The following is a 25,543-nucleotide window of genomic DNA, read 5'->3' as shown; positions in this document are numbered from 1 at the left end:
AAGCCACTGGGGATGGAACTCAAGGGGTGCATCTTATCCCCAAACCCTTCATTTCTCTTCTCTCCTCCCATCTATCTATGCATCTATCATCTGTCTCTCCCTTTCCTTCTTTCTTTCTTTCCCCTCCTCCTCCCTCCCCTCTCTTCTTCTTATTCCTCCCCCTTCCCTTCCCTTTTTCCTTTCTTTTCTTCTGCCCCACTCCTAGCCGCCATGAGGTCAGTGACTATCCACCAAAGGCTCCTCTCACTGTGATGTTTAACCTCACCATGGCCTAAAAGCAATGGAACCAAGTGACTGAGGACTGAAACCTCTAAAACTAGGGGCTGAAATAGACCTTTCCTGCTTTTAAGAGATTTTTCTCAGACATTTCGTCACAACGGCAAAAAACAAACAAACAAGCAAACAAACAAAAACAAGCACACGTGTTGTGTTCTGAAAACAGCAAGCGTTCAAAGCTTTTCATTAGAGCATGTGGGTTTCCTGACCACTGTGGACAAACAAAAGTGTTTGAATGTGGGAGGAGGAGCAATGCGGGTTTGAGTGCTGTCCCTGGGAGTCGGGGTCTTGTTCCACAGTCAGCGGGGGCGGAGGGGGGGTGGTAGGTTCCAAAGCAGACACACAACTGCACTTGGATTATTAGTTCAACATGTTTGTATTCTTCTAGGAAAAAAAAAAAAACGCTTGTTTTTCTCTCAAATAACAGAATGCTAATATTGAAGAGAGGTGTTTATCAAAAGGAAAAGGGTAATTACATGCATTCAGTCCTACAAAATCATCCAGGTACCACAGTGGAAGCTTGATTGCTGGTAATTACTAATTACAGATTCCCCGATTGCTGCTATATCTTGACTGGGATGCATTTACAGCTAATCGGAGATTCATTTGGCTTCCAATGCCTGTCCCAGATAAATCCTGGTTAGCTGCTGTCACTGCTGCAAAACCCTCATATGTGCCATGACAGCCAGAATAGGTGATGGCAGTTAGGGAGGGTCCACTCAGACTCAGCAGAGAGTAAAAGGCTGTGTGGAGGGCAGGTAGGGGCTATGCCAAGGACAGGTACTGCCAACTCAGCAGCCTTCACATGGCAATGAAAAGTTCTGATATATTGTCACTGCATTGTCAGAATAGGAGACAGACTCCTGGATGGTACTGTCAATCATATCTCCCCAGGTATAATTGCATGCTTGCCACTCAGCTCATTTCTTGCCTTGGGCAGAGTCCATCAAGCTCTCAGAGCCTGGCTAGTGACCCTGATATGACAGGTTTTAACAGGTAGTCAAAACCAGCGTAAACAGAAAGAACACTCCCTCCTTTCCTACATGCCTTTCTGGTCCCACCCCCTCTCTGCCTCATCATCATCCCCACTGCTGCTTCCCAGCCTTGGATATACCATGCTATCTGAGATGAAAGTGTGTGTTGTGGGGGGGACTCTCCCTTCCAACAATCAGTCATGTAAAACAGGAATTTCTCAGCCTTCTTCGAAGCTTCCAGAAGGCGATCCTGCCATGCCCCCACCCAAGCCATCTGATAAATATAAGAATCTTCTTGAACTGGTAGTGTGTCTGTGAGCTGTAAATTACTGCCCCATGCCCTGGTTCTGTATTCTGGAGAGGGGTCTGCCCGGGGGGCAGTAATTCAGGGGACCCTTCTTACTTACAGAGCAGCATAAGGCTTCTTGGCGTCAAGTGCTCCCAACCCATGCCTCCAAGTTTGTAGAGATATTCCTGAGATCCCAGACCAGAGGCTACAGGCCTTGCATTATACCATTCTTTCATTCACTCGATTCCACAGCCTTTCAAAGTATCAAAGAAATCATATCACTTTTCTTTTTGAAACCTTTAACGATTTCTAAATTCACCGAAAAGCAAGTCCTCTACTTGTCTGTGTGGTGCGGCATGTCTTCTCTCTTCCTTCTGTTCTCCCCTACCCACCATCACAGCTCGGGACTTCCTTGGTGATGGAACACACAGAGTCATTCCTGGCTCTGGGCCTTCGCACGTGTGTCTTTCCACCCGGACATGACAGGCATGTGGGTTTGCCTCCTCTGGGAGTCGAGAGGGAGTGTGAGAAGATTGAGTCTCTGTTGCAGGATATAACCAGGGGGAACCTCCTGAAAATGAGGAAAAGGAGCTCCCACTAGAGACCAGCAGCATACACCACACCTGTGGGGCAGGCACGGTCACACTGCCAGCCCAGCAGCCGGATGGTGGACACTACATATTATGATAAAGGGAATAAAGAGAGGCCTGTGTCGGCTGTGCAACCACCCCACGGTTTGGGGAGGCAGTGGCAAAGGTGGCACGTCTGGGTCTCTCTGGCAAGGGCAGAAAGGGAACAGGGAGGGAGGTCAGGTATGGTGTGGGGCTGTGAAATCTTGTCATGATGATATAGGAAGGAGCAGGGAAGCAGAAAAGAGGCCATTTTTCTTTGTACAAGGTGGCCTGAGGCTCTGAGCCTCCATTAATCAATATATGTGTACCCCCATAGCAGCCAGTGGTGTCACAAAGTAGGTTTCTCTGTATCATCATCAGAAGGAAAGGGGATACGCTGTCTCACGAAAGATGATCTGGAAGTGTGCCAAAGACATTCAGCCCTTCATGCTCAGATCCCCCCAAACCAGGGACAGCTCCTTCTAAAGACAGCCTTCCTTTGAAGAGCGTATGTATTTTAAGTATACGGGAAGGCAGAGTGCTGTGAAGTCTGGTTTGAAGAGCTGGGCACAAGCAGCTGATGTATTATAGAGAAGACTCGGGCCGCCAGGGTGGCAATGTGCTGCCAATCACAAAAGGCCAGCTGATGCTGTGGCCTGTGAACACCCAGTCCCCTGTGTAACTAGAGCATGTCAGCATTCCCGCAGGTCAGGCACCACACAGTGTCAGCTTCACTACCAAGCCCCGTACCCTGTGCTGGAGGCACAAAGGCAAGTCAGGGTATTGTAGTCAGACTTTCTTGTTGGGACCCTCAGCTCTCCAGTAGTGACATGGAGACTTATTACTTATGAAAGCTTGGCCAGTAGCTTAAGCTTGTTTTTAACTAGGCTTTATAATTTAAACTAAGCCATTTCTATTCACTTACTTTCTGCCTTGTGGCTTTATTACCTCATCTCCATAGTGCCCATCCTGCCGGCTCTGCATCTCCTGGCATCTAATCTCCTTCCCCGCATCCTCTCTGACTGGAAATCCTGCCTAGATATTGGCTGTTCAGATTTTTATCAAGACAATCAGAGTGACACATCTTCACATTCTATAAAAATTTTACTCCACAACAGTGTATGCCTGCCCACTCCTCGGTCATGGCTCATCAGAGACCTGTATGCAGACACTCTGGAAAAAATGCCTGTAGTGCTGGTATTGTGGAGATGGATGAACACGTGGTTCTGTGACACCATCCAGAGGAAATTTTGCTACAGATGTTCCTGACCACACTAAGTCCAGAGGCCAGGTGTAATAACAACCTCACCTTGGCTTTGCCTATTTCTATTGTTTTAATTTTGCAGTACCAAGGGCACCACTCAAGGCCTTAGGTGTCCTAAACAGGTGCTCAACTGCTGAGCTACACTGCACCTTGTTTCATCTTGATTTATGGTTACATAAGTATTATTCACATATACAATATCCCCATTTGTTTTTATCTACCACCCAAATCACTAGTCTTTCTCAAAAATGGCTCCTAATAGCTAGTCTTGGCAGTGCACACCTACTCAAGAGATGGAGCTACTCTCAGCTACTCAAGAGACAAGGCAGGAGGACTATGCTGGCTAGTTTTATGTCAACTTGACACAAACTAGACTTATCTGAAAGGAGGGAACTTCACTTGAGAAAATGCCTCCATAAGATCTGTCTTTAGGACATTTTCTTAATTAGTGATTAGTGGGGAAGGTCCAAGCCCACTGTAGGTGGTGTCTTCCTTATGCTAGTTGTCCTCTGTTCTATAAGAAAGTAAACTGAGCAAGCCATGACGAGTAAGCCAGGAAGCAGTGCCCCTCCAAGGCATCTAGGCCTACATCAGCTACTGCCTCAAGGTTCCAGCCCTGCTTGAGTTCCTGTCCTGTTTTTCTTTAGTAATTGACTACCACATAGAAGTGTAAGCCAAATAAACTCTTTCCTCCCTAACTTGCTTTTGGTAATGGTATTTCATCACAGCAATGATAGCCCCAGCTAAGTCAAGGATCAAACCTTCAAGAGCTTCCTGGGGCATAAAGCAAGTTCAAGGTCAGTCTGGATAACTTCACAAGGCCCTGTCTCAAATATGAGCTCGAGATTCAGCTAGGTGGGCAAGCACTTGCTTAATGAGCTTGACACCCTAGGCTCAATCCCTCATGCTACACAAAGACAAAGCATGATGAACAAAGCCATACTGTTAATGCCCTAGCTCATGGTTTCTCAAACTAGTTCTCAATGAAGTTACTTCCCTCTAGTTTATCCAAGACTATGTGGATTCTTTTGTGTTTCCATTTCAGTGAGATTCTGAATTATATACCTCACTTATTTCACCCCTGTCTGGAGTTTCTCCATCTATCTGAAGCTGGTGTCAACATGCCAAGGGATGACAGATTCTGTGTCCTCAAGGTTGTCTCTCTGGCTATTGACAGCAGTAATATCTGTCTTGACCTGTATGAGCAGATGGTCTGCACTGAGCTTGCCCCAGAGCAGGGCTCCCTTTTATTTCTGATAGAAAGAAACAAGGCTTCTGCCCCAGGAATGCCATGCACAACTCTCACGTCAGCTCCCAGTGCCTTCGCTGCCTTGCTTAGGAAAGTTGTCTGAACACAGATCAGGTCAGACAAAACCTGGTGCTCTCTGATCCTTGTTCTGGTAGAGATGGTGATGAAGCCCAGCTGTGGATAATGACGATCTCGTGTCACCAATGTCCCTGTGTCTTAATTATGTAAGTGCTATGTTTGCATCATAAAAGACTGTCACTGAGTTTATATCCCTTCTCCAGGAGCACGGAGGTAATACAGGCTGCAGCAAAGCTTAACACCTGTCTCAGCACCAAAGAGATGCACCCAGTGGGACACTCCTGGGGATTTATGTTCTGGGGTAGTCTCTTGGGGCACAGAACTGCCCTCCTCTGAGCCCTTCTTACCTTGCCTTACCGTCTGTTCCTCAGCAGTGGAATTGTCAAAATATAGGAGGAAGTGAAAAGATAAACTTTGTGCTCACAAGAACACATGTATACATGCACTTATACAAGAACATGTGCATACATGTGCACACATTCAGACACACACAGAAATCAAGAAGCAATCCAGCTAAAGCTAACAGGAAACACCGTCCCCTTACCCAGTATGGACAGAAGCAGAGATCCATCATGCTACATCTTGCTGTGTCCCCTGTGTACATGGTGACAGATTGATCCAAATGAGCTGGGACATGCAAGAGAAACTGTAACTGTGCCTAAGGGGGCATCTGCTGCTGAGTGTTTTTGCCAGATGTAGACATGCTAGCCAAGGACAGACCACCCAGGAGGCCAGCTGGCTAAGAGAACTTCTGGAACCCACCATGTACAGTCTCTGTGCACACAAGTGTCAGGATTAACTTCCTGAAGCCCCGGTTCAAACCATTGTCCCTGAGATCCAACTTCATGGAAGAGAGAGTTCATCTTCACTCTGGGCAGTGGGCTATTGCCCAAACTTCTACACTCTGCCTGTTTCTACCACAGCTTCAATTTGGAAAGACATTTAGGAGCTTGTTATCCTGAGGAACTGTCTGTGTGGCTCTTATCTGCCCCAGGACTTTGGGGAGACCAGTTAATGACAGTCAACTTCGCAGTCCAGCTACAACTGGAAGGAACATGTTTGCTTTTCAAACCCTCCAGTTTCCTGCTCTGGCAAGAGATTGTGCAGTGGGGCTTCAGCCATGGAGCTGGCTCTGTGTTGACAGCAGTGTTTCAGGCAGATCTGTGCTGGTGGAGCCAAGCACTATCAGGGAAGCCATCTTGAGGGCTCCAGGCAATTCCCACTTGTTTCTATAAACCTTTTAGTTACTGGTTTCCATGGAAACTGTGTGTGATTGATGCTTCGTTTCCTGATTGGAGGCCTATCTGGTAGTGGAAAAATGAGCTGACCCTGAGGCCCAGGTCTGAAGGCCTTGCTTTCAAACCCCTGTGCTTCATCAGAACAGTGAGTGGCAGCATAGAGTGCAGCCAGGAGAGACAGTCTCTGTCTTCAAGGAGGAATGGCCAGTGTGTTCCATCTTTCATAACTGTGACCAGATACCTGCCAAGAGGCAGCTTAAGAGAGGAAAGACTTATTCTGGCAGAGTTTCAAGGGCTCCAGTCTGTTATGGTTGGAAAGGCATGGTGACAAGAACTGGAAGCAACTGGTCAAATGTTTCCCACACAGTCAGAAAGCAGAGAGAAGAGATTGCTGATGCTTGGCTCATTATGCCTCTGTTACCACACCCTCAGCATCTTCCACAGACCCCAGTGTGGCCCATGACCACCTTCCTTCACCCTCAGCATCTTCCACAGAGTCTAGTATGATCCATGGCCACCTTCCTTCACCCTCAGCATCTTCTGCAGACCCCAGTGTGGTCCATGACCACCTTCCTTCACCCTCAGCATCTTCCACAGACCCCAGTGTGGTCCATGACCACCTTCCTTCACCCTCAGCATCTTCCACAGACCGCAGTGTGATCCATGGCCACCTTCCTTCACCCTCAGCATCTTCCACAGAGCCTAGTGTGGTCCATGGCCACCTTCCTTCACCCTCAGCATCTTCCACAGACCCTAGTGTGGTCCATGACCACCTTCCTTCACCCTCAGCATCTTCCACAGAGCCTAGTATGATCCATGGCCACCTTCCTTCACCCTCAGCATCTTCCACAGAACCTAGTGTGGTCCATGGCCACCTTCCTTCACCCTCAGCATCTTTTCCCAGTCCTAGCATGATATGTAGCTACCTTCCTCTCACCTCAGAATTCTTCCACAGTCCTAGTCAGATGATTCTGGCAAGATCTCTGCTTCCCTTGTCCCATAATCCCCCTGCCAACCCTCCCAATGTTGTGTCCAAATTCTGAACCCCAAAATCACCAAAAACCCATTCTGATGCAAAAGCAAAGAGTCTTTTATTGTTTAACAAGTTAACTGTATTAACCCGTTTCCTCCAACTGCCCAGCACAGCAGATGGGGCAAGAAGGACCTGGAGGGACCAAGGGGTGGGGAATTTATTGAGGGCAGAGCAAGGCAAGTGTTTAGGGGTGCACAACAGTCTCAGGATTGGTGCACTTCTGAGCTTGGAAACCTGCCCTGAGCTGATTAGTCAACTGGTTGCTGTGGACTATAGTCCCTCCCTCCTATGGCCTGTAGGCCCTTTCCCAGGGAGGTTGCTTTGTTCTACATGTCACTGTTACCATAAAGCACATCCAGAGTCCATCAGCTAACTTCTGAGTGGTTCCTTGCCACATGGAGGTATCTGGCTTTCCTAGTGACTAGGAAGTTGGGCAAGGTCAGGAAAGCACATATTGCTGAGTCAGGGGCCTTTGGCTTGCTGGGTCTTTTCTGCAGCTTGTCATAGCTGCTAAAGCAGGGGGCTGGTGAGGGTCAAGTCCCTTCACTTGGCCTCTCTGGAAAGCCACCTGCAGAGGAAGGGCCAGTTGTGAAGCTCCACTCTGGGAGGGATGAGGCTAGAAAGCTGCAGTTTGTCATTCTGGCTGCCTCATTGATGGCACCTCAACACTTACTCTATATCATTGTCCATCTTAACCCAGTCATACCTTGCTGTGTGCATGTAGCTATCTATTTTAACAGGTTTGACCCTCTCAAACAGAGCAAAGGTGCTCTATCTGGCTAGAACAACGAGTCCTGGAGTCAATGGACAGGAAAAAGAGTTCAGAGGTTGGTGAGAGCCAAGTCTATGCTCTGAAAACACAGGCATCAGAAAGGCATTTTATCATAGTGGTGTAGTTGATGGTGAAGGCTCAAGTGTAGCATGAATAATAAAAACCCAGAGACAGATATTGGAGTTCAAGTTAAAGATCAGAGAAGCAAAGAGGCCAGCCACTAGCTCTTACCTCTACCTCAGACCAAAATGGGTGATTCTGTCTCCACGAATCCTCAGACTCAATCAATGCTCAGAGCTCCTGTCTCCTCTCACTTTATATTCCCCTCTCTGCCCAGCCCTATCACTCCTGTCTCCACCTCCCTAGTTCTAGGATTAAAGGTATGTGATACCAAGTTCTGGGATCTAAGGTATGAGCTCTGTTTCCCTTTTAGACCGATTCATTTTCATGTAGCCCAGGGTGGCCTTGAATTCACAGAGATCCATCTGCCTCTGTCTCCTGAGTCCTGGGATTAAAGGTGTTTACCACCACTGCTTGGCCTCTATGGCTGTGGCTAGCTTTGCTTTCTTATATTCAGGCAAGCTTTATTAGATCATAAACAATACATCTCCACACTCAAGTCAGAACGGCAGCAGGCAGACCAGCCACAAAGCTGCAGCAGTGATTGAATACCGCAGTGAGAGACAATGGATATCCTGTTTATTGAGCATCTCTTTTGCACCAAGCACTTTATACAGAACTTTATCTCAGTGAATCTTAACAACAGAGAACTGTGGGTACCACTTTGTCTCATCTGTTGAAGAAGCATCTGGGCTCAGGACAGTTAAGAAATCAGAGCACAACTTCACAACTGAGGTTTGAACCAAAGCTTACACAGACCTTTGTCCCCCTCCCAAAGCACTACTGACTACAGTGAGCCTCCTTGACCTGGGAGAGAAGCTATGGGACCCACACTAAGGCCACCACTGTAGGACTTGAGAGGAAGCAGAACTGATAGAGCCTGTCCATGGGACTGAGATATAGTGGTATATTTAACAACTCTACTCCATCACAGAAACACGGGTCAGGTGGACATGATCATTTCGTGTCATTTAAAGAGATGAAGAGACTAGTCAGGGTCGAGCACAATCAAAGCTCTTTGCAAAAGAAGTGCTGGTGATGGTGATCGAGGGTCATGTTGGAGTGACAGTGGAGGTGATGATGGTAGCAGTGGACTTGGTGGCGATGGCATGAATCATGGTGAAGTCGTGGAGCGGTGATGGTAGTCAGAGTGGGGTTAGAGATGATGGTGAAGGCGGGGATGGGAAAGGATGGAGGTGGGATGGTGGTACTGAGATGGTAATAATGAAATCGTAGGCTGGTCGTTATGGTAGCAATAGAAGTGACATTGGTGGTGATGAGGGTAGTTTTGGGTGATGGAGGTGGTGATGCTGACAAAGGCTGTGGTGATGGTGATGAAGGTACTAGTGGGAATGGATGTCAGCTACATAGAAGCAACAGAATAGTGGCAGAAGTAAATCACTGCTGCCACAGAGTCCTTCACCTATGCCACATTTTCTGAAAGAAAAGAAAGTAATTTTGCCATGGCGGGGGCAAACTTTGAACCTCACTGCAGGAGTTCTGGGGTTACAGATACTAGCCACCACACATCTGGCTTTTGGGTTCCAGGGATTGAAGTCAGTTTGTCAGGCATGTGCAGTTGGTTTAAGTACCAACCGAGCTATCTCACTGGCATCCGACACTTCATCTTAATTAAAAACATTTAAAGTCAATTTCCTGGTATTTTTAGTATGGCAGCTAAATCAACACTGCAATGATAGAAAGAAACACCAAGAAGCAAGCAAATCCCACTTCACGAACTTTCCTTCAACAACTACCCTGGCTAGGATCTGAATGAAACCTTCGTGCAGAGTCAGGTCTTAGCAGTTCCTGACGTCCCTCTCCATCGTCTCCAGGGAAGCCACCCATCCTCTGCTGCCTTCTCTGTAACCACAGCTCTAGGGTGTACTTGCACTGTGAAGCCTCTCAGCATCTGTCCATCTGTCTGTCTATACAATGTTCTCCAAGCAGCATCTTGTGCAAAAGCCACTGTAAAGGGGCAGAGGAGTAGCAGCAGCAAGATGGCTTGTCTTGTATACATGTAAACAAGAATTTGAGCTGGGAATGTAGTGCGGCTGCTAGAGTGTCTGCCTGGAATGCATAAAGCCCTGGGTTCGACACCCAGCACCCCATAAAATAGGCATGATCGTGGCACACACATGTAACCTTAGCTCATGAGAAGTGGGGGCAGGGAGGAATCAGGAAATTCGAGGTTGTCCTTATCTAAGTAGTGAGTTCTAGTCCAGCCTGGGCTACATGAGACATTGTCTCTAAAAGGAAAATAAAACCAGAAGAGCTCAGAAAGTGCCATCCTTTAGAATCCCACAGAGATTTGGGTTAATTCCTCTGTTTCCCAAGGAAATGTACAGAATCAACCCACACCTGCTTGTTATAATGGCTCTATACAATCTTAGAACCATTTAACCATCTAAGTTTGGAACAAACAGATTCAAAGAATGGGCCCAGACACCCATGGCTGGTCTGTGGGAGAGGGGGCAGAGAGGAAGAGGGGGCAGGTGGGTGCCCTTGTATCCATACCTAAACCAGTGAGTTCACACTTGGCCTCTCCAGGGAGTCAAACACCAGTCACTTAGGCAGGGCTTGGAGTGTATTTGCCTTCCTACAGAACATAAGACTTCTTCTAGACATGGCCACAGCATGATGGGGCAGGCAGTCCAGCAAAGTCACTTTGTGACCTGTGCTCCCTGTGCTTGGTGTTTTGTGGAGCTGCGGTCAGGTGGCTCACCGTCTGAATTGTCCACTTGCTCATCATGCTTCATCTCGCTCCTCAGTCCGACCACCGGGTCTCCTAGTTACTGAAACACAGGCCGCCATGTCCCTCATCCTCAACTTTTAAAGCAGGCCGGATCCTAGAGGTGGGGGGGGGCAATGGGATTCATCACTCACTGTGATGGTCACCATTAGGCCGGTAGATTTGCCCTCCCTTGCATCCCATGAATGCAGTGTGGATTGTGAACTTCCCTTCCCCTTCCCTCTCCAGCTTCTAGAGAGCGGGGTTGGAGGGTAGGGGTGAGAGTGAGTAACAGTCACCTGCTCCCTCTAAGTCTTGACACCATGTGTGAGTGAGTTAATGACTTTCACAGGTCCTCTCCCATCAGCTGCTTGTTAGGGAATATTATTTTAAGGTGTGTGACTTTTGTTTATGTTGCATTTGTTTGATTCTGTGAAGCTGTACTTGTTTGCCTGTCTAAAACACCTGATGGTCTAATAAAGAGCTGAACGACCAATAGCGAGGCAGGAGCAAGGATAGGCAGAGCTGGCAGCCAAAAATATAAATAGAAGGAGAAACAAGGGAGGAGGAGCAAGAGAAGATGTCAGGGAGCGACCACTCAGCCACCCAGTTACACAGCAGTTCATGGAGTAAGAGTAAGATTTACAGAAGAGAACAGGAAAAGCCCAGAGGCAAACAGTAGATGGGATAATTAAATATAAGAAAAGCTGGCTAGAGACAAGCCAAGTTAAGGCTGAGCATTTATAAGTAAGAATAAGCCTCCGTGTGGGATTTATTTGGGAGCTGGATGGTGGACCACCCAAAAAAAAAAAAAACAGAAAGAGTAAAAAATGTTTAGCACTGCCACTGCAGGCTGTATGAATCTGGGGCAGAAAACTGACTTGGCTCATTTCAAGTTTATCTGGACATTACTACAGCAAGAATCAAAGGCCTTGGCCATGGCTAGTGGATTCTTAAAGATGAAGACTATTTTGGTTTCCCTCCTAGCTCCTGCTTGACCACAGCCTCCCAGCATTCTCTGTCCTGATGATGTGGGTGCATCCTCTTCTTTAGTGAGTCCTTATTGAGTGTGTATCAATGACTCATAAATCCAAGGCTGGTGGTGTACAGGCTTGTCACCTCTACTACATAGAAAGGTGTTGAAGGAAGATTGTGAGTTCAGGGGCAGCCTGGGACAACTTACTGAGAAACAAAATAAAACTAAAACAAAAAAAATAAAAATTTAAAACGGAGTGGAAGGCCTGACAAGATGGCTCAGCAGTTATGAGCACGCACTGTTCTTGCAGAACTGGGTTCAGTGCCCAGTGCCCACACAGCAACTTCCAGCCATCCTTAACTCCAGTTCCAGGGGACAAGTGATGGGGGATGTCCTTCTGCATATATGTTTCTCTTATTGGTTGATGAATAAAGCACCATTTGGCCAATAGCCAGTAGAGGCAGGAAGATAGGAGGGGTTAGGAGACAAGGAGGATGGGGAAAGGGAGAGAGGCACCAAAGGAGTAACAGGTCTGGGCATTCTCCATTTAGCCAAGACCACATCGAAATACATACATTAATAGAAATGGGTTAATAATTAAGACAGAGCTATACAATAAGAAGCCCTAGTCATTGACCAACAATTTATAATTAATATAGCATCTCTGTGTGTTTATTTGGGGATGAGAAGGGCAGCGGGAATCTGGCTGAACAAGAAACACCAGCAAGAGATAGGATTTCTTCTTCAGGCCTCTGTGGACACCAATCATGCACACAACACACTTACATACATACAGGCAAAGCACTAACATACAACAAGTAAAAATAAATCTATTTTAAAGAAACGAGCCTTTAGCTGGGCGGTGGTGGCGCACGCCTTTAATCCCAGCACTCGGGAGGCAGAGGCAGGCGGATCTCTATGAGTTCGAGGCCAGGCTGGACTGACAGCCTCCAAAACAATACAGAGAAACCTTGTCTCGTAAAACCAAAAAAAAAAAAAAAAAAAAAAAAAAAAAAGAAACGAGCCTTTAAAAAAATCATTGCTTTGAGTTTTTACAACTTTTCTCTGATTGGATAAGTGTGTACTTAACTGGCTCTTGGTACAAAGTAAGCATTCCTTCTAGTGAGCAAATCCAGGAAGGCATTTGCTCCTCTTGGATCTTTCCATACTCAAGGATTCTTACACATCAATGCTGGGGTCAGAAGCACCGTGTAAAACCTTAGCAGACCTTGTCTTAGCACATAATCCGCCCACGTCGTCAGGAAAGGGAATGCTGGGAAGACCTAGGAGGGAAACCGAAGTAGTCTTCATCTTTAAGAATCCACTAGCCACAGGCAAGGCCTTTGATTCTTGCTGTTGTAATATCCAGTTAAACTTGAAAATGGGCAAGTTGGTTTTTTTCCCCTCGGACTCAAATAGCCTGCAGCTGATGGGAGAGGACCCGTGAAAGACATTGACCCATTCACTCATGGTGTAGATACTTAGTGGGAGCAGGCAGCTGCTACACCCCTGATGACACTGAGAGTTCCTGGGGGCAGGAAGTGACATGGTCAGTGGTCAGAGAGGGACAAATTTATTCTCCACCCGTCTGAGTGGGAGGGAATGCAGAACCTTCTATTCCGGGTCCTGGGAGCTCTCCAGGAAACAAGTTCTGCCGTGATGGAGCTGATTTCCAGGGTCCTACAGATTTGCTGTTGCTGTTGCTCTGATCCCAGTCATGTTTGGTTGGAAGGAAGTCTGTAGCGTGTGTGTGTGTGTGTGTGTGTGTGTGTGTGTGTGTGTGTGTGTGTGTTGTATGAACCTTTGGTTTGAAAATGACAGATAAAAAGCTAAGGAACATTGATGAAAGAACTTTCCACCACAGAAGCCCAGCCTTGTGCAAGTGCCAGGCCAGCAGCATCTGGGAGGTTTGATCTAGACAGTGTGGACACTGTGTCCTCCCGGAGTCGGGGCTGAGTGTGTAGACCTGAGGAGAGAATCTAGCTGCTGTGAAGAGTTTCAGGAACCCCAAGTGTTACCCAAGCTGTGCCTCTGCCTGCTGTGTCACCGCTTCAGCCTCTCTTACTCCCTTCTGGTCCCATAGTAGGGACCCTGACCCAGCACCAGCCAGCTGTCAAACAGCTGTAGACACTGCACAGGAAGATGCCAGACCACAGCAGCTGAAGTTGGAACCTCTGAAAATGCATTTGGTCCCAAACCCACACCGATGGCCAAGCAAGCGAGATAGTAAAAGTGAATAGGAAGCATTTGGAAAAGTTCTAGAACCCAAGCCAGCTAGACAGAGTAAAAGTGGACAGGGAGAATGTGGAAAAGTTCTCTGGTGTCACTGTTATCTACCCATTGCAACAACATTATGCAAAGTTCAGTGTCGGTCTAGTGTATTAGGGGAAAAAAACATAAAATACAAATAGAAGACTCAAATCACTATACAAAGGTAGAAGTTGGTGGGGATGGTAAATTTTTTGGATAAAGAACCGTGGGCAAAATGTGGATGCTGGCCTTTCAGTTAGCATGTGAGGGAGAGAGCTATGAGTCAGGGTCAGATCCTGTGCCTGGAAAGGTGACTGACAAAGGAGTGGACTTTGTCCCTTGCTGAGCCCAACCCCAGCCTCCCTGGTGTTGTCTTGTCATTAGTATTCATCAGAAAAAGCTGACCATCTGCCTCCAATTCTAGCTTCAGTTGGCTCCAAGGCTGCCCTCTGAGGCTCAGGGTCCCAGATGGGATGAGTAAGGGTGAGGTGGCCTGGTCTACAGATCTATACAAGAATAAGAGTCCTCAAAGACCTTCTTCTTAGCTGGGAAGGTGGCTCAGTTGGTAATGTGCTTGTCACATAAGCATGAGGACTCCAGTTTGATTCCTAGGACCCACATGTATTATCTTACACGGTACCAGAACAGAATATCTGATCAAAGCTATTCAAGTAAGGTAGAGTTTATTTTGGCTCATAGTTCAAGGGTGCTGTCTATGGAGAAGAAATTCTGGTGGCAGCATTTTGAGGCAGGTGGTTATATTGTATGTGCAGTCAGGAAGCAGAGGCCAGTGATGCCCAGCTCCCTTTCTCCAGGATCTAAGCCAGGCCACAGTGGGCACGTTTCTCAGCCTCAATTGCTATAATCAAGATAACCCCCACAGGCATGCTCAGAGGATCATTATCCAGATGATCTGAGGTTCCATCAAGTTGATAATCAATAGTAACCATTATATGTGTACAATTATAACCTGGTGCTTGCTAGCCAACCAGGCTAGTCATGTGACAAGGTCCAGGCCAATGAAAGACTGGTCTTTAAAAAAAAAAAAACAAAGCAGATGGCTCCTGAGGAATGACACTCAGGACGTCCTCTGGCCTACACAGGTTCACACATGCATGCACAAACACACACACACACACACACACACACATACACAGGCCCTCCTGGAAGGTGGGGAGTCTACCAAATGCAGCACGGACACCATCAGTTTGGATACAGGCATGGATGGGTACGACAAAGCCGAAAAGACATTAAGTATTGCGGTAGCAAACATCACATTTGGGGATCCCAAAATAGTCTCACAACAACTCAAATCCAAGGTGTGATATGAAGCTCAGACCTCTAAGCAAGAACATCCTTCATGGATAGATCCCCCAGTGGTAGTCATGTCTGTGGACAGACATGCTCTGCCCCTGTGAGATGGCAATATCATTTCTGAGTAGCCCTGGAGAGGGGTGAGACTTCCTTCTCCATTGAATTCACCTCAGTGGTTGTTCTTGAAAAATCTGACTTGCCCATTTGAGTACTTGCCTGGCAAGGCCGTTGGCTGTCATTCCTTCTGGGCCTGAGTGACTGTGGTGAAAACCATAAACTGCCCAAGAACAAAGGTATTTAAGTGCAGGTGTTTACAGAAAGTCTGCTATTCCTAACCCTTAATTAAAACAGAGATGCCAGGGCTGGGGAGGTGGCCCAGCCAGCGGAGCACAAGCATGGGACCTGAGTTTGGGTCTCCAGCACCCACATAAAAGCTGGATGCTGCAGCTTGCTCTGTAATGCCAGCCTGAAGGCGGCAAGGACAGAAGGACCCCAGCGCTCACTGGCCAGTCAGCCTAGCCAATCAGCCAGAGACCCTGTCTGAAAAATAAGGTAGAGAGCTATTAAGGAAGACATTTGATGTGGACCTTGGCCAGGAACCGAACTCAAGTTGTCAGTCTTGGCAGCGGATGTTTTTACCCATTGAGCCATCTCGCCAGCCCCTCGTTGATTTTTTTTTCTATTGAAGCTCCTTCCTGACTGTTCTTGCAATGGCCTTGTTTGATTTCTCCAAATTTGTTTACCCCAGCCCACGCATAAATCTGTACAAGCAATTTCTGCCACGGTTCCTAACTATGGGGACACAATCTTTCTGATCATTAATGGGCTTTATTGCAGGTGGCAGGGAGGCTGGCTGAGCCTTTTACCCCAGATGGATTTGGAGTGCCTATTAGAGTCCTCAGGAGAAGTAACAGCCTCCTTGGGAAAGCCACTCTGCTCTGACTGCCCTGCTGGGCAGCATCCCCCCCCCGCCCCCCCCCCGCCCCAATAGCAAGGCAATGAGGACTGCTAGGAGCAATTTCCCTCCTGCAAACACTGTTAGTTGTGAGAGTGAGTCAGGCTCTTGGCTGGAGACCAGGTCAAAGAATTCCTTCATTGCCTACGGCTGTGAGGACTCTAACACTCTCTGCTAAGGACAGCTTGCTTCTGAGTTAGGTTAGGTTCAGACTAGAGAGGCCTGTTTGCTTTTGAACCCCAAAATTCACTGTCATCAAAAGGTACTCCTTGCCCAGAACAGTCTAAGAGACAGTAACAAAGTAGGAGCACCCTTCAGCCTTACTCAGCTGTCTGTGTGACCAGTGGCGAGACCTCCAGGAGCCCTGGGAGCTCAAACTCTGTCTCCTCTCCTAGTTTTATTCTTCATTTCTCTCTATAGCTGATGTACAGACAGACTTCTCTAAGTGGCTGCTGGTACTTTTTCTGTGTGCTTTCTCGTTTGTCTTTCTACAAAAACTTGGGGAGAGGCTATTGTGCCTGCGATTGCTTTAAGCAGCAGGGTGTAACACTGGGCATCACCTACCTCTCAAGGCAGATTCAGAGCCAAGGGCTGGTAGATGAGTGGACAACTCTGGGTCCCCTGGAGATCAATCTGGGGGTGCCTCCTGGGTCCAGAGGTCAGCAGCACCTGCTACACAAAACCAGAGACAGTATCTCAGAAGGTGGCGTCTGAGCTGGGTTGTGAAGATGATCACAGGGGCTTCAGGGGGCTAGGGATAGACACACAGAGTACACCAGCGGGAAACTGTGGGACCTGCTCAAAAGAGTTCCTAGCTCAAGTGAGCAGGCCAGTGGCTTGGCTTGACCATGAAGTGTGTAGATCAAGATCAGAGGTGGCTACAGAGCTCAAAGCTTTGGAGCAGTGTTGGGACTGAGAAAAAATTAAGAGAAAAGACGATTTCCTCAAAGACAAAAGGTAGATTGTTCCAGCATCCGGAAATGGGTCATTAGTAGGAAAATCCTGTTGGATTCCATAAGCCTACCAATAGGGGACCAGAGGGACAGGCCAGGAACACTTTTTGCATTCTGCATTATAAATGCACATGTGTTCTCCGAGTTGTCATAAGAAACCAGCTCACACATGTTATTACTAGCTCAGCACTGGCACACTGTTAATGATTTAAGTTAACCTCTTCCACTCCGAGTGCTCCTGTAAGAGTGCAAGGTTGGTACCAGCAGAAACTTACTTGACTCGGCATTTAAGGAAGCACCTGAGTCCAGACAGCTGCCGAAGGAGGGGAGAATGAGAGAGATGATAAAGACAAGACAAGGCAGGGCCTGGGGATTTGGGTTTTAGCAGAATATCATGTACACAGGGTTACAGGCATTAAAGTCAGAGTCTGTGCCCTAGCTGCTGTAGCAAGGCAGGCTCAGCCATCAGCCCTGAATAAGCCAATTTAAAAAGCCAAATTAGCAGGGGAAAGCAGTGAAGATCTATTCAACGTGACCACACTGGAAATAGGGACAGAGGTCCAGAACAGCCATGGTCCAGGTGTAGGCCCGCCCATCATTGTCTGGGCCCTAGTCTTTCCTTCGAGTCAGTCTGGAAGGTTGTCCATCTCTTCCCAGTCCCCTGGGATGCCTTATTTCAACAGTTCAGACAGCCAGAGTCAGGGACACGAGTTCCCTTGGAACATGCTCATTCCTCCCAAGCAAGTCAGTTACAACAGCAGGCGGCTGGCTCGGTGACCATTTACTGAAATGAATACGTGGGTGGGTTTGACTTTTTAAAACAAGTAAATTGGTGGCAAAGGACATACCTTTACACCTTCCTTAGACCAAAAATTCTGGGCAAGATGTTGTGAACCCCTGGTCAGACCCCCAGCTGATAAGCTGTCACCCAGAAGTGCTTTTAGCCATGTGTGTCCTTCACTCCCAACACAGTAGTCTGCTTCATGACTTTCAGATGAGCCTTAATGTGATAGCTACTTGGTCTGAGATCTAGGCTGTCAGCATAAATCTGAGTCACTCAATAGGATAGTCCTCCGGTTCACTGTGGTCCATTCATGTAACAGAAGTGCATATCTTCTTAACATTTGAGAACATGGAAAGACTCTTGAATTATGTGGAGATCTACTTTAAGCCCAGTTATATAGGTAGGGTTAGCCCTGGGTGGTGTGGCTTCAGAATGTTGTCCTTGGAAACCTACATAGATAGTATAAGGCATAGATGAGCTACTGGTATGTAGTATAATCTGAAGAAAGAAAAAAATGCTGGCTTTTTTTAAAGAGGTGGGGCTAAATGTAACTTTTGGAATCTGGCTCCTGTTTTGTGTTCCCGTGTACTTGTCTGTGCACATCAGAGAGGCTCCTTTGCACCCAGGAAGCTTAGGGGAAATAGGGTGTGCTGAGAGCATCATGAATCCTGTGCACCCTCTGCTGGCTCCAGGAGGAATGACAAGTCAATCCTTAGACCAGGGTTCCAAGAACGGCAGGATAGGGATAGCTCTCCCAGGACATTGATTTTGCAAATAGAAGAAATTATATAAAGGGGTGCCACATGCCCATGACACTGTAGGGCATGTAGGAAAAGTCTGGTGCTGCCCTTCCTCCTTTTTCCGAGGAACCCACATAAGCCCCTGTAGAGATCTGCATGTGGGGACAGCCCCAGCTGTGAGGCTGTGTGGAAGGCAGATCACATTTTCTATAGCACCTCAGACCATCCCAAGTCCTTGCCATGCTTGTTCTGGATTAATCTGTGCTTAGAGCTGTATGAGTCTATAATAACAACAACAACAGCAAGGCCCTCAGCCTATGCCTGTCTCTCCCATGTTAAGTGTGTGTGTGTGTCCAAATTCATCCTCTAAGCCAGAGTCCTAAAGAAATCTGAAATCCAGTTATCCTAGACCATATCTTGGAATTGTACCAAACTTTTGGCTGGACTGAGAAGTTTTTAATTGGCATTTAGTGTTTGTCTGTATGGTGCTCACCTTCTCTCGGGGTTCCTGTGAGCCTATGATAATTACCACGTGTAAACCCCTCAATCCAGTGGTGGATTTGATGGCCCCAGTCATAGGAACAAGCACTTGGCATTGGGCTGGGACACAGAGGAATGGGTAGAGACAGTCTAATTGGAGAGGCTCCCTGCCTGTCTTTCCAGGAGCTTTCCTCTGTAGGCAGAGTCCTGACACACGCTGGTGACAGTGAATCAGGATCTGTGAGGTATTTTAAGAACCTTAAAAGTGTCACCAAGGGGCAAGGGTTCCTTTTTGTAGATTATTCTGTCATAGAAAAAAAGAGCTTTAAGAACTGATACAGAAAGGAACTCGAGGACATCTTGAAGGTAAAAAGAGAACACAAGGCAAAGGCTGGGAGGAGGGATAATTGGAGAAGAGGGAGAGGAGGGAGAGGAGGGAGAGGAGGGAGAGGAGGGAGAGGGGGGAGAGGAGGGAGAGGAGGGAGAGGTGGGAGAGGAGAGAGACAGGAAGTTACACTTTCTGAGTTCCAGCTCCTGAAAGTGTCAGGTTCAGAACAGGGCATCTTAGGCAACAGTAAGGTACATCGCAAAGAGGACCCTGGCTCCTCCCACATCTTGTCCTGTTTCTCTTCACCTCTCGGTAATGAGGAATGTCCTTCTGTGTGTGTGTGTGTGTGTGTGTGTGTGTGTGTGTGTGTGTGTGTGTGTGTGTTTCTCTTATTGGTTGATAAATAAAACACTGATTGGCCAGTAACCAGGCAGGAAGTATGAGCTGGGCTACCAGACAAAAATTCAGGGTAAAGGAAAGCAGAGAGGAGCAGCCAGGAAGAAGCCTTGTAGCTACAAGGAAGATGAGAAGCCCCAGACATTCTCTGGTAAGATAAGGCCATGTAGAAATACATAAATAGAAATGGGTTAATAATTAAAAGAGAGCTAGCCAGTAAGAAGCCTGAGCCATCAGCCAAACAGTTTATAAATAATATAAGTCTCTGTGTGTTTAGTTGGGGCAAAGCAACTGTGGGCCCAGGCATGATAGGAAACTCAGTCTACATCTCAGCATTAGGTTGGTCTCTTAAGTGTCTTAGTTTTCTTGTTGCTGTGACAAAACACCAACAAAAGCAACTTAATGAAAGAGGAGTTTCTCTTGGCTCACAGTTTGAGGGGCACAGTCCATCATGGTGGGAAGGAGTGGTAGCAGAGGTAGAGACCACTGTTCACATCACATCTGCAATCAGAAAGCATAGAGAGATGAATGCCTGTGCCTAGCTCACCTCCCCACTTTCATTCATTCCTGAACCCCAAGCCCATGGAATGACACCACTCACACCTAAAGTAGGCCTCCCTACCTCAGTTAGCTCGGTCTGGAAACTCTCACAGACGTTCCCACAGGCTTGTCTCCCAGATGATTCTAGATCCTGTCAAGCTGACAGTCAATATTGACCACCACAGCTCGTTAAAGGGGAAATTTCCCTTTGAGGCAGGAGGGTGTCATATCTCAAAGGAAGTCCACAGACCTGGACATGAAGGGACCTTCTGGCTACCTCTGTAATGGGAGTGCCACCAACCATGCTATTGGGAAAGGGTGCTATCAACCATTGACCCATGCCACTTGTCAAGAGTGGTGTCAACCATGGACAATGTCAAGTGTGCCAAGGAAACTAGCATGATGATATTGGTGTCCCCGTGGTGCCCGGGAGGTGGATGACACAGAATCTCTGCAGTCTCTGTCTTCCTGATGAACTATTCTCTCAGAAGGAAGGAGCTAATCCACATAATGATGATGGGAGAGGGTATACTCTGATTAAAGACATCTACTCACTCACGCTTAGGTTGTTGTGAAACAAGATCTTTCTGACTGTTGGAGATTGGGTTGATGGCCTGTGGTGGCATGGAAGATACCCTCACCAGGGCACAAAGACCAGATATAGGGGCCTGCTCACCTCCCCAGCCCCCAGCAACTTGTACTGGTAAACGTTTAATGACTGGCTCTCCAAAGAAGGGTTGGGGCTGCTTTTCCTCATTTGCCAACTTCATGCTATAAATGCTCCCGTCGCATGGCTTCCTGCTGCTGTGTCTATGTGGCATCAGTGAGCATGTGTTTGGGAAGAAATCCAGAGCACAGCCTTGGGAGCTGGTGCAGGCTAACTCAAGCACACCTCTGCATGATGTTCATGTATGTTATAGGTCTTCTGGAAAGTTTCACCTGATTGTTCTTTTGCTGGTGATAAATACATGGGATTTCACTTGGGTTTGGAAAGGAAAAACAAATTTGAGAACTACAAATTTGAATATTGTAGAAGGTTGATTTCTGAAGTTTGTTGCCTGTTTGATTTTTTCCTTTTCAGTATATGAATAAAGAGATTAACAGTATATTGTATATTCTGTGGGGCTGGTTTAACTATGACTATAAACGGATGTATCTGAGAGCTGTTAGTTTAAGGGGGTGAGGTGCAAGAAAACACTGAGCGACAGCCAGTGATCTGGCTCAGTGGTACTGCTTGCACAAAACCACGAGCCTCTGTTCCAATTCATGTGCACCCAGCTGAATGACAGCTTGTGGAGACAGCTTGATTGTTTTCTTGTTTCGTAAACAAAACCAAACTACTAGAGTTAGGGTCCCTAACTCTAGTAAAGTTTGAGGAAGTTTCATTGAATCTATGCAGACACCAGGTGGCGCTGTGTGTCTTTGAAGCCTGGCTTCCTCGGGTTGCTAAGCAGCATTCGGGATGGGCGTACTTTGGAAATGGGATGAACACTGGGAGATTTTGTTTACGCTGTGTATGAAAAGAAGTTTTATTTTTTAATATTTTACTTATTTGTTGTGTATACAGTCTTCTACCTGCATTCCAGGGGAGGGTGGTTGTGAACCACCATGTGGTTGCCGGGAATTGAACTCAGGACCTCTGGAAGAACAGTCAGTGCTCTTAACCACTGAGCCATCTCTAAGTTCAATAGTATCATATTGGTATAAAAGCAGGACTGAGATGTGAATAGGTAAAGAACTTGCCCCACAAGTATGCCCCATTTAAAAAACAGACACTAGAAGTAGTGTCTGCATTACCAGGGTTCCCAAAATGAAATGCAAGGCAGATGTGAGAGAATCTCTGGAAGCTGGCAGGTCAGTGAGCCATCCAACTTACCCCACACTGCCACCTAGGACCTGAGGGCTGCCTCACCCTCTGACACACACTCACCATCGGCACAAGTTTCTCAATGTAGAGTGACTCTTTCCCTCTGTGTCAAAGAATTGAAATTGTTGGGAGAGTGCATGTTCTGCAAGTCTGGGGAACTGAGTTCAAATCTCCTGCAAGTTAAAGCCCAACATGACTGCATGTGCTGTAAGTCCAGCTTTGGGAAAACAGCAAACTTCAAGTTCGGTGAGAGATCTTGTCTCTAGAGGGGAAAAAAACCCACCCAGCTCTGGTCTCCACATGCACACGCATGGGCACACGTATCTGCACACTCACGCGCATGCAAAAACAGGCAGCCTTGTCTTAACAAGGGTTAAAACAAAAATCTCTGAATTGCTACAATTCCAGGAAGACCTTGGATGTGGGAAGTTAAAGTAGCCCAGTCTGTGGCAGCATGTACCTGATTAGAGAAAAGGTCCAGAAGTATGTGACAGTCAGCCTGCGTGTGTCCGTCTGTCTGTCTGCCCCACTCTCAGAAGCATCTCCTGTAAGACTCCTTTCCCCATCTCATATTGACGTGAACTCTACCACTTGCTTCCAGGAACTGTCACCAGTAGTTAGTCTTGGCAATAGGGACCATTTTCAGAAAAAAAAATTGCAGATGGCTAACCTGTGTGCCCCACGGTGTTTGAGCTATCTTGTGTTCTAGCTCTGAGCTGAACTAGCTCAGGTGGAACCAGACAGCAGGAGGCTCTGTGAGGTTCCCTCTGCCCACCTTTCTCTCCCACAAGTGCAAGCAAGGCAAAGTGCTTCTCTGCAGTGCCTCAGCCTGAAACTCCTGGACTGCCTTGGCCGCTGCCCACCCTCCACCCTTCCTAACAGTTGCCATGAAGGATGTGGGAGACCTGGAGGTGTAGCTTTAAAGAGACAGCTCATAATCTCCCTCACAGGACTCAGGAATGCCGATGGGGCCCTTGTTCCTTCAGCAGAGGCCACAAGGATCTGAGGATGGCCGTGAACTTCAGATCCTCCTGCCATCACCTCCAAAGTGCTGAGATTACAAGTATGCACTACCGCACCGGTTTTTTTTTTCGATGCTCGAGGGTGGGAACCGGGTCTTCATGCATGCAAGGCAAGCCTTCACCCACCTGAGCTATAGCTTCATCCAACGGCTGTATTTCTCAGGGATGAAATCCAGGTGACGGAATAGGCAGGGTGACACTTGCATTGATTTGAGTATGAAATGTCCCTTGCAGACTTCCTGGTCCACTGAGATGTGAGCGAGCAGCCTCACCCTCCTACTGCCCTGAGCCAAACTGTCCTTTGCCACCTGACCTTCCTCTCATGATAAGCTATCTCTCCGGAACTGTGAACCAGAAAAAAATCTTCCCCTAAGATGATTCCATCATGCACAAGGTCACAAGATAAGTAGCTGACACAGCACTTACAAGGGTATTTTCCTTGATGAATGGGAGTTGGGGTTCACTGCACATGGGATGAAAGCCAGGCTGTTTGTGTTGTTCTGAGAATAGTAACATGTCGACTGCCATTCCATTCACAGGGCATCTGCTGTGACCTAGGTATTGTGCATGACGCTTCTGTACAGAGCTTCGTATACAGTGCACATGCACTGGGTCCCCCTCCCTCGCTGGGGACCATGGCATACTCACACTCCAGAAGACACAAGCAGCCAGCTTAGCCTGCACAATGCAACCACGGTCCCACAGACGTGCAGGAGAGCACACCTGGTTAGGCAGGTGTCACAGGTCTCATTTGCCAATGCAGGAAGAGCTTGAAACTTGGGTCCCTGGCCCCCTGAGTCATGGCTGTGTGAATGAACCCCATACCTGGCTATAAACTCAAACCTGTTTATATTTTCTTCATTGACTCCCCCTTAAAATTCTTAACCAACTGTGTTCCTAATCAAGAATCTGTTACTAACCCTTTACTTACCTTGGGATTTGCTAAATCTAATCAGTTGGAACAAATACCTCAGAAAGTTTTACATGATTTAAAATATTCTCAAGCAACTTTATGAAGTTCTTTCTGCTCAAGCGGGAGATGCTGAATTTAAAAAATACTAGTTGTTAAACTTGGTTGTTGTTGTTTTCATGTTTTTGGGACATAGTCTCACTATGTAGCCTAAGATGGCCTTGAACTCATAGCAATCCTCCTGCTTTGGCTTTCCAAGCACTGGGATTACAGTGAATCACCGTGCCAGGCTAAAAATTTACTGAAGCTTCTGAGTTTGGGCCTTTATTCCCTTTTTAAAAATTGTTAGTTAGTTAGTTAGTTAGTTAGTTAGTTTGTTTTACACCCCAGCCACAGTTCCCCCTCCCTCTTCTCCCAGTTCCCCCCCTGGCCCAGCCCCTTTCTGTCCCCACTCCCCAACCCACTCCTCCCCCCCTTTCTGTTCAGGAGAGGGCAGGTCCCCCGTGAGTTTCAACAAAACATGGCCATTATTCTTCAGCAGGAAAAACAATTTTTATTGTGATAGTCTCATCAATGTGAAGATGTAAGATTACTTTCTTGATTAGGGAAAATTTTTTTAAAGTTGGGGAGATCCAGATCTGTCACATGATTACGAACAAGTCAAAATATGTTGTTGGAGAGATCCGGACCCGTTGGGGGTTAGTATAGCTTAACAATAATGAAAAGTACCAACCATGAGGGGAACTTGGCATGATTTTACTCTTACAGTAATTAACCTAATGCAGGTTAGCTAAAGCATGCTGGTGTTCCAGTGGCCATCAATGGACCTCTGTGTACACAAAGAGTTGTCCTCTTTGTCCTCTGTAAGCTTGTAGAGCCTATGTCACATTCACTAGAATGAAGATAATTTTAGACATAGAGATAAATGGCTGTATCAATAATTCAGTAATAATTTGGAAGTTTTGGTTTCTGAACCATTGTTCCTGGATCTTTGCTGTGTCATGGACCGCATCTTTCAGGTTCAGGCATCTCCACTCAAGCTGCTCTTCTGGGTCAACACCTCCTCCTCCCACCCCTTCTCCTCCAGCCCCACCCACACCCAGCTCATCTGCACCTGAAATCCTACTCATAGCCAGGCAGTAGCATGCATTCTATCCCATCACTCAGGAGGCTGAGGCAAAGGGGACCATCAGCTCAGGATCATCCTGGCCTGCATGGGGGAATCTAAGACAATGAGAATAAGACTTTACAGAGGGGCCCCCTGGCACCCTCCTCCCTGCTCTCCCTGGGGTTTCATCTTGCAGAACCATAGTTTGATATCACAACTAAGATATTGACATCAGCAAGGTGCATGGAACATATGCAGATCACCAGATCTCTGAGTGTGTGCGTG

The 25,543-nt window shown here is 47.1% G+C and overlaps 1 protein-coding gene and 2 long non-coding RNA genes across 4 annotated transcripts in view; 2 read left to right on the top strand and 1 right to left on the bottom strand.

Annotated features, from left to right (window-relative positions):
• Slc35f3 (solute carrier family 35 member F3) overlaps positions 1-25,543 on the top strand; it is a 246,689-nt gene that overhangs the window by 93,838 nt on the left and 127,308 nt on the right. The gene's annotated exons all lie outside the window — the stretch shown is intronic.
• Positions 9,040-19,381, bottom strand: LOC121143468. The gene is made up of 3 exons (XR_005880651.1): positions 19,101-19,381; positions 16,695-16,802; positions 9,040-10,753 (listed from the first exon to the last, which is right to left on the bottom strand). It is a non-coding gene; the product is annotated as an uncharacterized LOC121143468 (long non-coding RNA).
• Positions 19,403-24,097, top strand: LOC121143467. Of its 2 annotated transcripts, none has more exons than XR_005880650.1 (4): positions 19,403-19,453; positions 23,169-23,281; positions 23,475-23,670; positions 23,780-24,097. It is a non-coding gene; the product is annotated as an uncharacterized LOC121143467 (long non-coding RNA). The 2 variants fall into 2 exon arrangements; XR_005880649.1 differs by having other exon boundaries at positions 19,410-19,453; positions 23,475-23,634.

The sequence above is a fragment of the Mesocricetus auratus genome, unplaced genomic scaffold (assembly GCF_017639785.1).
Source record: "Mesocricetus auratus isolate SY011 unplaced genomic scaffold, BCM_Maur_2.0 Super-Scaffold_100013, whole genome shotgun sequence".
Lineage (NCBI taxonomy): Eukaryota > Metazoa > Chordata > Mammalia > Rodentia > Cricetidae > Mesocricetus > Mesocricetus auratus.
Note: the sequence above shows the minus strand (reverse complement) of the source record. Positions and strands in the feature narration are given on the sequence as shown.